Here is a 10704-nt window from a genome sequence, read left to right as displayed (position 1 = left end):
TTTACTTCCACTCAACCCACCCAAATCAAACTTTACCCAAGTCAATCAAACTCAATTTCAATCAACTCAACCCAACCAAACCCATCCCAACACAACCCAACTCAGTTTAACTCTACTAAATTCAGTTCAAGTCAAACCAAGTTCTAGTCTAGACTGAACATAGAATCCAGCCATTGCACCCTTGGCCACAGGCCCCCCAGCCAGCCAGGCACAGCCTCCATGACTTTGCTGGTCAGAGTGAGCTCTCAGACAAGGCCAGGGCTGCATTCCTTCCCACCCACCTTCCTCACTCCAACCCCTATCAACTAGCTGGGTAGTCCAGACCCCAGAAGCAACCAGTGCTAGGGGGGTGGCTACTGGGCCAGAGGCAGGCTAGGGTAACAAAAAGACCCCTCACCGCTCCCACGGCACTCAGGGTGGCCCCTCCTGCAGCCCAGCTATCTCCTTCCAAGCCTGTGACCTGCTGTATCTCTAACTGCAATCCTTCCCGCTAGAGTTGCCTCCTTCAGCAGCTCAGAGTTCCCGGGCACCAGCCTGGGCCTTCCTCAGAACTCTAGGATATCTGAATATAGAAAAGGAGAAGAGAAGGCCACGTGGTCTGTGTGGTGGGCAGAGGAGAAGCTGGGAGGGGGTGGGGTAGCTGCGGAACTAGGCTCTAGGCCCATGGACAGGCGCCACTAGCACCCATCCTGACCCAGCCTCCAGTTCCCTCCCCAGTCCTTCTCTGAGCCCCAGTTTCTCGCCTTTCTGTAGGGAGTGTCTCAAGTCATTGAGCCCAAACCTCCATTCAACTGATCTGGAGACTGAGGCCTATAGCTGGAAGGAGTTTGCCCGAGAACAAGAAACAGAGAAGGAGTTGGAATCCAGGGCTCCTGGCCCCCAGGCCAGGGTCCTTCCCCAGTTGGCTCTCAAGATGGAGTTTGTTTGGGGCCCTGATTTCTGCCCCATCTGCCCAAAAGGTCAAATTCAGGCAGCCCACCTCCAACCCAGAGAGTGTTCTGTTTCTCAGAACCCACGAACTCAGGCACTGGAGGGAGCTGGGAATCCCAGCACGCTCCAAGCCCTCCCTCCTTCCTCTTCCTTCCCTCTTCCTCCGGCTCCTCTGTTGACCTCTGGCTGGACTGGCTCTTCCTTCCTCTTTCCCCAGAACCCCTCTCCCCACCCCCAACAGCACTGGGGATAGACAGAGAGGAGGGATCTCAACCCAGGCCTGGACCTTGAGGCACATGGGTGGCAGACGTGAAAGGCAAGAGTTCATTTGCAGCCACCCCATCAGGCAGTCTGCATTCTTGGACCCAGGAAACTGAAATCCACCTCCTCAGTCTCCCGCTGACCCTGCTGCTGCTCAGGGCCCACAGCACAGGTCATTTTTTCTGCCCAGTGGGCCCTCAGAGTCAGGTAAGCAGCAATCACCCTCCCTGCCAGCATCACTGTTTCCGGAGGCGACAAGCTCTTGGAGGCAAGCTCCTCCAAGAGGCATGAGTCCCGCCTCAGCCCTTACGAGCTGTGTGACTTTGAGCAAGTCACTTTGCCTCCCTAAATGGCCAAACCCTCATCACTAAGATGGAGATAATTGTGTGCATGGGCTTTAAAGGAGAAAAGAGATAGCATGGATAAGCACAAGGCACAGAACCTGGCATTTAAATGGTTAATGTCATTATGAAGTAGAGGAAATGCCCCTGTTCTGGCCATGGCTTTTCACCAGATTTGTATTATTTATTTTCAAATCCTTTCTGAGTCTAATCTAGTTTTTTAGTTACATCCTATAGCACGGAGTTCAAAGTTTAACTTAATAACCAGTGCCTGCTGGCTGGGCGCAGTGGCTCACGTCTGTAATCCCAGCACTTTGGGATGCTGAGGCGGGTGGATCATCTGAGGTCAGGAGTTCGAGACTAGCCTGGCCAACATGGTGAAACTCCGTCTCTACCAAAAATACAAAAATTAACTGGGCATGGGGCCGTGCGCCTATAATCCAGTTACTCGGGAGGCTGAGGCAGAAGAATCGCTTGAACCCGAGGGGTGGAGGTTACAGTGAGCTGAGATTGCACCGCTGCACTCCAGCCTGACCCACAGAGGAAGACTCCATCTCAAAAATAAAAATAAAAATAAAATAACCAGTTCCTTAGTGCTTACTTTGTGCTAAGCACCTGGAACAAGGAAGAATAAGACAGAAGCTTCTGTACCCACAAGGTGCCCACACTGTGATGGGGGACACAGGCATTGACCACTGACCGGGCAATGACCATGAGATAAGTCCTGGGAAAGAGGAGAAGAGGAGGCAAGTGAGGTACATGCAGGGCACCTAACTCAGTCCCCAGGGTCTTCCCAGAGAAAAGGTGTTCTTAGCAGAGAAGACAGCATGTGCAAAGGCCCAGAGACAGAGCGCTCCCCTTTCAAGGAATTGTGAGAAGTAGATTACATCTCAAGTGGATAACAGCTAGTACAGTTGACCCTTGAACAATTCAGGGGTGGCAAGGCATGGTGACTCATGCCTGTAATTCCAGCACTTTGGGAGGCTGAGGCAGGCAGATCACTTGACATCAGGAGTTTGAGACCAGCTGGCCAACATGGTGAAACCCTCTCTCTACTAAAAATACAAAAATTATCTGGGCATTGTGGCAGGCACCTGTAATTCCAGCTACTCAAGAGGCTGAGGCAGGAGAATCACTCGAACCCAGGAGGCAGAGGTTGCAGAGAGCCTAGATCACACCACTGCACCCCAACCTGGCAACAGTATGAGACTCTGCTGCAAAAAAAATAAAAATAATGCAGGGATTAGGGAAACTGACCTCCATACGTCAAAAATTCACATATAGCTTTTGACTCCCCCAAAACCTAACCACTGATAACCTACTGTTGACCAGAAGCCTTACCAATAACATGACAGTTGATTAACACATATTTTATATGTTATATATATATATATAATATGCTATATTCTTACAATAAAGTAAATTAGAGAAGAGAAAATAGATCCCCAATAAAAACTCTGAACCCTGAAGCTCAGGTGCGCTTCCCCAGTTGGCAATACTCCACGGACATTGTCACATTGATACTAGGAGAGTGACACATTCTGATTCCATGAGAAGGACAATGGAAGCTTTACTTTATGCTTGAAAGAAAATCCCCTGGGCTCTGCCCTGTACATCTCTCCCTTTGGCTGATCTTAGTCTGTATCCTTTCCCTGTAATAAACTATAACCATGAGTATAACTGCTTTCAGTGAGTCTTGTGAGTCTTTCTAGCAAATTACAGAACCTGAGGGTGGTTTAGGGAACCTCTTGAACTTGTAGCAGGTGTCAGAAGTGATGGTGGGCAGACATGGTGGCTTATGCCTGTAATCCCAGCACTTTGGGAGGCTGAGACGGGCGGGTCTCTTGAGGCCAGGAGTTCAAGACCAGCCTGGGCAACATAGTGGGACTATGTCTCTACAAAAAATAAAAAATCAGCCTGGTATGGTAGTGCACACCTGTAGTCCCAGCTACTCAGGAGGCTGAGGTGGGAGGATCATGTGAGCCCAGGAGGTCGAGACTGCAGTGAGCCATAATCACACTACTGCACTTGAGCCTGGGTGATAGAGCAAGACTTTGTTTCAAAAATAATAATAAACAAATAAATGAATACATTTTAAAACTTTAAAATTTTTTGTGCAGGCACAGTAGCGCACACCTGCAATCCCAGCACTTTGGGAGTCCAAGGTGGGCAGACCACTTGAGCTCAGGAGCTCGAGACCAACTTGGACAACATAGTGAGACTTCATCTCTGGGGAAAAAAATTAACACAAAAATGATTTTTTAATTTTTTAATTTAAAAAATGTAAGAAATGAAGGTGGGCCGGGCACAGTGGCTCATGCCTGTGATTTCAGCACTTCGGGAGGCAGAGGTGCGCAGATCACAAGGTCAGAAGATCAAGACCATCCTGGCTAACACGGTGAAACCCCATCTCTACTGAAAATACAAAAAAAAATCCAGGTTTGGTGGCACGCACCTGTAGTCCCAGCTACTCAGGAGGCTGAGGCAGGAGAATCACTTGAACCTGAGAGTTGGAGGTTGCAGTGAGCTGAGATCACACCACTGCACTCCAGCCTGGGCAACAGAGTGAGACTCCATCAAGAAAGGAAAAGGAAAAGGAAAAGGAAAAGGAAAAGGAAGGAAGGAAGGAAGGAAGTCTTGTCTTGTGTGGAGACTCTGCCCTCTAACCTTGTAATTGGCCCCGACTTAGCACAATTTCTTACATGATATTTCAGTTAATCCTCACAATAACCCCCTTAGGCACTATTATCATCAACCCCATTTTGGAGATTGGGAAAATGAGATAAGGAACCTGACTGAGGTCACATAGTTATCAAATGACAAAAGTGAAATTTAAAAGCAGATATGGGCCGGGTGCAGTGGCTCACGCCTGTAATCCCAGCACTTTGGGAGGTCAAGGCGGGTGGATCACAAGGTCAAGAGATCGAGACCATCCTGGCCAACATAGTGAAACCCTGTCTCTACTAAAAATACAAAAATTAGCGGGGCGCCATAGCGTGCGCCTGTAGTCCCAGCTACTCGGGAGGCTGAGACAGGAGAATCGCTTGAACCCGGGAGGTGGAGGTTGCAGTGAGCCAAGATCGTGCCACTGCACTCCAGCCTGACGACAGAGCAAGACTCCGTCTCAAAAAAAAAAAAAAAAAAAAATACAAAAAATTAGCCAGGCGTGGTGGTGGGCACCTGTAGTTCCAGCTACTCGGGAGGCTGGAGAATGGTGCCGAGATCGTGCCACTGCATTCCAGCCTGGGCAACAGAGTGAGACTCCGACTCAAAAAAAAAAAAAAAAAAAAAAGGCAGATACCCAGGCCCTAGCATCTAAGCATCTACTCCTGTAACCACTGTGCTATGCTGCCCAAGTAGTCAGGGAAGGAGGGGCCTGTGAGAAGCAGAGCTAGAGGGTTTGCAAGGGACTATTCCCAAGAGGGGTTTCCTGGCAAAAAGGCTAAGTTTTGTCCTGGGGGTAATAGGGAGCCATTGATGGTTTTAAGCAGGGAGACATAAGTATCCATGCATTTTAACAAAGTCCCTCTGGATGTAGCCTGGGGAGTGGATTGCAGACAAGCCTGAGTGGGGAGAAGACCAGGTGAGGACAACGAAGCAGCTGGACCTGAGTCGTGGTCTTGGGAATAGAGAGCGTGGGACACATGCCATATGTGCCTAAAAGGTAGGCTTGACAGGACTTCGGGACAGACCGGATTTAGGGGAAAAGGGAGTAGGAAGAGTCAAGGGTAAAACCCAGGCTTCCAGATTAGACAATTAGGGTATTACGTCCCTTAGACTGGGAAAGATAGAAGGAAGAACAGATTTGAGGTGGGCCATACCACCATTAATGGTCCCAGATTCCCAAAGGGGTCAATGCCCCAGAACAGGGCAATCCCCACCCAAGCACAGGATCCCTTGTCTAAACCATCAGTTACCAGGATAGTGTGGCTAGCTCCCAGCAGAGAAGTGGCACCCTCCCCTACCTGTAAGTGGCCACCAGGTGGCAGCATAGGCCGCCTTTTTTCAGGGCTGGCCTGGCAGGCCAGCCAGAGGAGGGAAAAGGGAGCATCTATCGCTGCTGGAGATTCAGCTTTGCCACCTGACCACAGAAACTGGACCACAGGCCTGTGGAGATGAGTTCCTGCAGCTACAGAGTCAAAAAAGCACTGATCTAGGAGTCAGGAGTCCTGGGTTCTAGATACACCAGGGACCCAGAGCAGACACATACCCCTCTCTGAGGCTCCAGGTTTTCCTTAAAGAGGACAAACTCTCCTTAAGGAAAGAAGGCCAGAGCTGCCAGACGGAGTATTAATTCCTTCTCTGCTTTCCGTCCCCAACAGTTGTGGCTTTTAAACACATTTTTAGAGGCAACTTCTTTTTTTACAAACAAAATCCAAGGACCCTCTCACCCCCTGTACCTCCATCCCATGTATGAAACAGAAAACATGTTTACACTGATCTGCTCTGGTTGGAGTAGAAGCTGGGAACTCTCCCAAGCCCACACAGAGGATAAAATCTTCACCCTGACATTGAGGCCCCTACCTCTTCAGTGCCATCCTCATTCTCCTATCCAGACTAAGTGACCTTTGCCCGTCCTGGACTTTCTCTTGGGAATATCCTTCCCCTCCTCTCTTGATTCAAACCCTCCTCATCCTTCAATGTCAGATCCCTTGACACCTCCTCCAGAGAGCCTTCTCCAAAGCCCCTAATGGAAAGCATCACTCCCTCTACCACACTGCCCTGGCACCTCAGTCCCCCACAAGTACCAAGCACCTGCTGTGTCCGGGCAATGCAAACAAGTGAATATCATCTCTCTTCTCTCCGATCCTGAGCACCTGTGGGTGGGGGACCATGGCTGGTTCCCCCATAACAGAGTGTGCCCAGCCTCACCCAGCTGGGAGCTGGCAGACCAGCCTCTGCCCCACCAGGCTTCATTGAGCCACATTAATGGTCACCTTTTCTGGGCTTCAGCTTCCCCCATCTGTATAAGGGGGACAGCTAACACTTAATCAGAACTGTGTGTAGAATCAGGACTACCTACGTAATTTGAGAGACCCTGTGCAAAATAAAAACATGCAATCCCTTGTTCAAATATTAAAATTTTCAAGACAATAGCAGTAGAGCATTAAACCAAGCACAAGTCACACATCTGTGGAGTCTGAAATCAGCCAACCTGTGCCCAAGTGTGGGGCTGCGTCAGCCAAAAAAGATGGTCCGTTTTCTTCATGTAAGTTCACTTTCTGTTGGTCAAGCTGGGGACCAGCAGGACTGCATCCTCCCATTAGGGAGCACCTTTTCTCAAGTCAGACAAAGGTATGGTGTTGACCAGCAGTCACCCCACCCGAGACTTCATAGCACTACCATGTAAAATGGGCTTGCTGAGTGAGGAGAGGGAACCAAAATCCAGACACAAGAAACTGGAGACCAGGGACCAGGTGTAGTGGCAGGCACCCATAATCCCAGCTACTCTGGAGGCTGAGGTAGGAGAATCACTTGAACCTGGGAGGCAGAGGTTGCAGTGAGCCGAGATCATGCCACCACATTCCAGCCTGGGTGACAAAGTGAGACTCCTTCTCAAAAAAAAAAAAAGAAAAGAAAAGAAAAGAAAGAAAGAAAGAAGGAAGGAAGGAGAAAGAAAGAAAGAAAGAAAGAAAGAAAGAAAGAAAGAAAGAAAGAAAGAAAGAAAGAAAGAAAGAAAGAAAGAAAGAAAGAAAGGAAGAAAGGAAGGAAGGAAGGAAGGAAGGAAGGAAGGAAGGAAGGAAGGAAGGAAGGAAGGAAAGAAAGAAAGAAAGAAAGAAAGAAAGAAAGAAAGAAAGAAAGAAAGAAAGAAAGAAAGAAAGAAAGAAAGAAAGAAAGAAAGAAAGAAAAGGAAAAGAAAAGAAAAAGAAAAAGAAAAAGAAAAAGTGGGGTTTTATACCAGATACGTGCAATCAGGACAAGCCAGAGGGTGGAGATCAGAAACAGCAAACCTCACCTCAGAGCAATGTGATTCAAGGTCAACTTCCAAGTTCAGAGGCCAAAGGTAGGCGCTCAGTCCTTGCCTTCTTCTTTCAATCAGTATTTACTGAGCACCTACTATGTGCCAAGCACAGTTCCAGGCCTTATGATACAGCAGTGAGCAGGACAAAGTCCCCTTCCTCCCAGGGTTCACATTCTTGCGGTGGGGAGAGGAAATAAACATTATTAAAAGAAAATAAATGAACCGCCCAACTAAAGATAAGTGATATGAAGAGAATTAAACAGGGTGAGAGTGAAGGACTGCTGGTAGGTGGGTGGTTCATATAGGGTGGCCAGGGAGAGTCTCCCTGAGGAGGTGACATTCGAGCTGGGCTCTGAATGAAATGGGGCCAGCCGGTGCCCCAGCTGCAAGGCATGGGGGTGGGCGTGTGGAGCTGCCTGCAGGAGAAGAGCCTGCAGATCCACACTTTTCCAGAAAGGCAAAGGCGAAGGCAGGCTGGGCAGGAAGTCTGACCCCCTGTAACCATATCCCCAGGAAGGAGGAAGCCAGGAAGACGCTTTCAGCAGTCGTATTCATCAAGGCCGCTGCTCTAACCCGGGGCAGCACCAGAGGCTCCTCAGGCCCGATCCACCTTCTGCCGGGCCGCCTGGGGAGGGGACAGCAAGAAGGGAGGACGGCCCTGGATTCTCTTCCAGACAATAAATGCTTCCAGGTTCCTAGGGAGCATTCTGTGAGCCACAGCTGCATCTGATCTCAATTACCCCCGGGTGTAGGGTTCCCGGACTGGGCAGGGACAGGGGTGGAGGGTAGGCCGTTTCTCCATAATCAGAATCTCCTGGCCCAGTGGGTGAAGACACCTCAGGACAGGTCCCCAGAATTTCAGAACGCAGAAGAGGGTTCTCCCCAAAAAGAGAGGTCTGGCTGTGTGTGGGTGGAGCCTCTGTTTCACAGCCATTTTGCTGTGTGACCTGGTGCCACTCACTTAACCTCTCTGGGCTCCTGTGGGAACTGTGAAGATTCAACCTTTTCCTTTCCTACCTTTTCCCCCCAAAGAGGCAAGAGGACAATCCAGGCTCAATACTATGGGCTGGGCTGGGCTGCAATGGGTGGGGTTGCTAACGCCTTACTTTTTCCTGACTTGTTTAGATCTTAACCCTTATGCAAATACGTCCCCCCCCCCCCAAGATTATGGTGCCAGCATTGTCAGGAGTAACATCTCCCAAACCAGAGCAAGGCCGAGCCCCGTTCCTCAACCAGCTTGGGCAAGACACTTTATCTCTCTGGGCCTCAGTTTACTCATGTCCACCTCTAAAAGGGGTGGGAGGATTCAGTAAGCATCAGGTGTGACGCCGGTTCACCCAGTAAGTGATCATTTCATCAGTTTTTCAATCAACAACCACCATGAAAGTGGCTACGCCTCTAAGCATGGGAGAAAGTCCCTGAGTTGGTAAAAATTTTGCACAATAGGGTTTTTGTGATTGAAGGCCTTGAGCAAGTTTTTCCTCTTCCAGGCCTCAGTTTCCCATCCATAAAAGTGCCTGCAGATAACGTTCCGCTCAGAAGAGGGTGTTTTAGGCCAGAGATGTGGGGCGTGGCTCGAGCTACAGTGGTAGGTTTCCTAGCTGGTGAAACCTTTCTCCGAAATCCTGGGTTTCACTGTGCACCTTCTCTTTTCAGGAGACTGTTGGGTTTTTAGCGGGGCAGGAAACTGGACGCGGAGAGTGGAGGGGGCGAGCACGTGGGTCTTCCCTGAGATAGGCTTCCAGCAGACAACGTTCATTTCCCAGGTTCAGGGATGCGGCGAGCCGGGATTCGAACCCGTGCCTCGAAGCCAAGGGGCGGAGCCGGGAGTGGACACCGGGGTCAGCGGAGCGCGGGGCCGCGCTTCCCCCGGCCGCCCGGGCCGCACCGCGGGCGCTCTTTCTCCTTTTATGTCTTCGCGGGGCCAGGAACTCCCTGCCGGGCCGCGGCCCGCAAACAATGCGCGCTTCCTGCCGGCCCAGCCGGGCCGCGGCCAGCTCACTCCCCGCCCTGCGGCCGCCGGAAAATGACAGCAGCCCGGGGTACAGGGGGTCGCGCCCCGGGAGATGGCTGGGGCCGCCCACCGAGGGCTGCCGGGCGAGGGTGCGAGGTGACCTAGCGATAGCCAGGCGGCAGTGGGCAGGCGACCGTCATGTATTCAGGCGCGCGCACACGCCTTCTGCTGGTCGCACCCCTTGTGACATGCGGGTCTGTGCCATGCACCTAAGTCTCCACTGCACGCTTCACGTGCCCCACACAGCCGCATTGCCTGCGCCGACATCCACGTGTTGCTTCCACACGTGGTGGCTGAGTGGGTGGGCATCTACCAGGGGCCAGGCCCTGTGCCAGGCACTGGGGGTCCAGCGTGAACAAACAGAAAAGCTGGCCAGGCGTGGTAGCGCGCGACTGTAATCCCAGCTACTCGGGAAGGTGAGGAGGGAGGATCGCTTGAGCCCATGAGTTACAAGCTGCAGTGAGCTGTAATCGATGGTAGCCAATACAACAAAAACTGAGAAGAGCTTTGGACTTCTGAAGTTTATGCTCTAGTGAGGGAGGAAACAACAGAACATACTAAATTACTGCATTATATGGTATATTAAAAATCGACACTTTTATGGAGAAAAGGGAAGAAGGGACTGTGGTGGGAAATTGGGACTGTTTTAAACAGGGTGGCTATGGATATTTTAACTTAAGAAGGTGACACTGGAGCAAATATGCACAAAATATGTATCACAAACAGATATATCTCAAAAGTATATACAATATATACCTCCAAGAATATGTATTACACAAACATACTCTGCTTACATCCACATGCCTATAAATACCCCATGCATAAGCACCTCACATACATCTGCACATACTAGACCATATAAATGCATGGTATACAGTATGTACATAGTCTAATATGTTAAATGCATACTATATCTGCTACATGCATACTTTTTTTTTTTTTTTTTTTTTTTTTTTTGAGACAGGGTTTCACTCCCATCACCCAGGCTGAAGTGCAGTGGCACAATCTCAGCTCACTGCAACCTCCACCTCCCGGGCTCAAGCAATTCTCTTGCCTCAGCCTCCTGAGTAGCTGGGACTACAGGTGCACGCCGCCGCGCCTAGCTAATTTTTCTATTTTTTGTAGAGAAGGGTTTTGCCATGTTGCCCAGGCTGGTCTTGAACTCCTGGGCTCAAGTGATCCACCTGCCTCAGTCT

The sequence above is a fragment of the Chlorocebus sabaeus genome, chromosome 12, assembly GCF_047675955.1.
Source record: "Chlorocebus sabaeus isolate Y175 chromosome 12, mChlSab1.0.hap1, whole genome shotgun sequence".
NCBI lineage: Eukaryota > Metazoa > Chordata > Mammalia > Primates > Cercopithecidae > Chlorocebus > Chlorocebus sabaeus.
The sequence above is the reverse complement of the archived record's forward strand: the minus strand, read 5'-3'. Positions refer to the sequence as shown.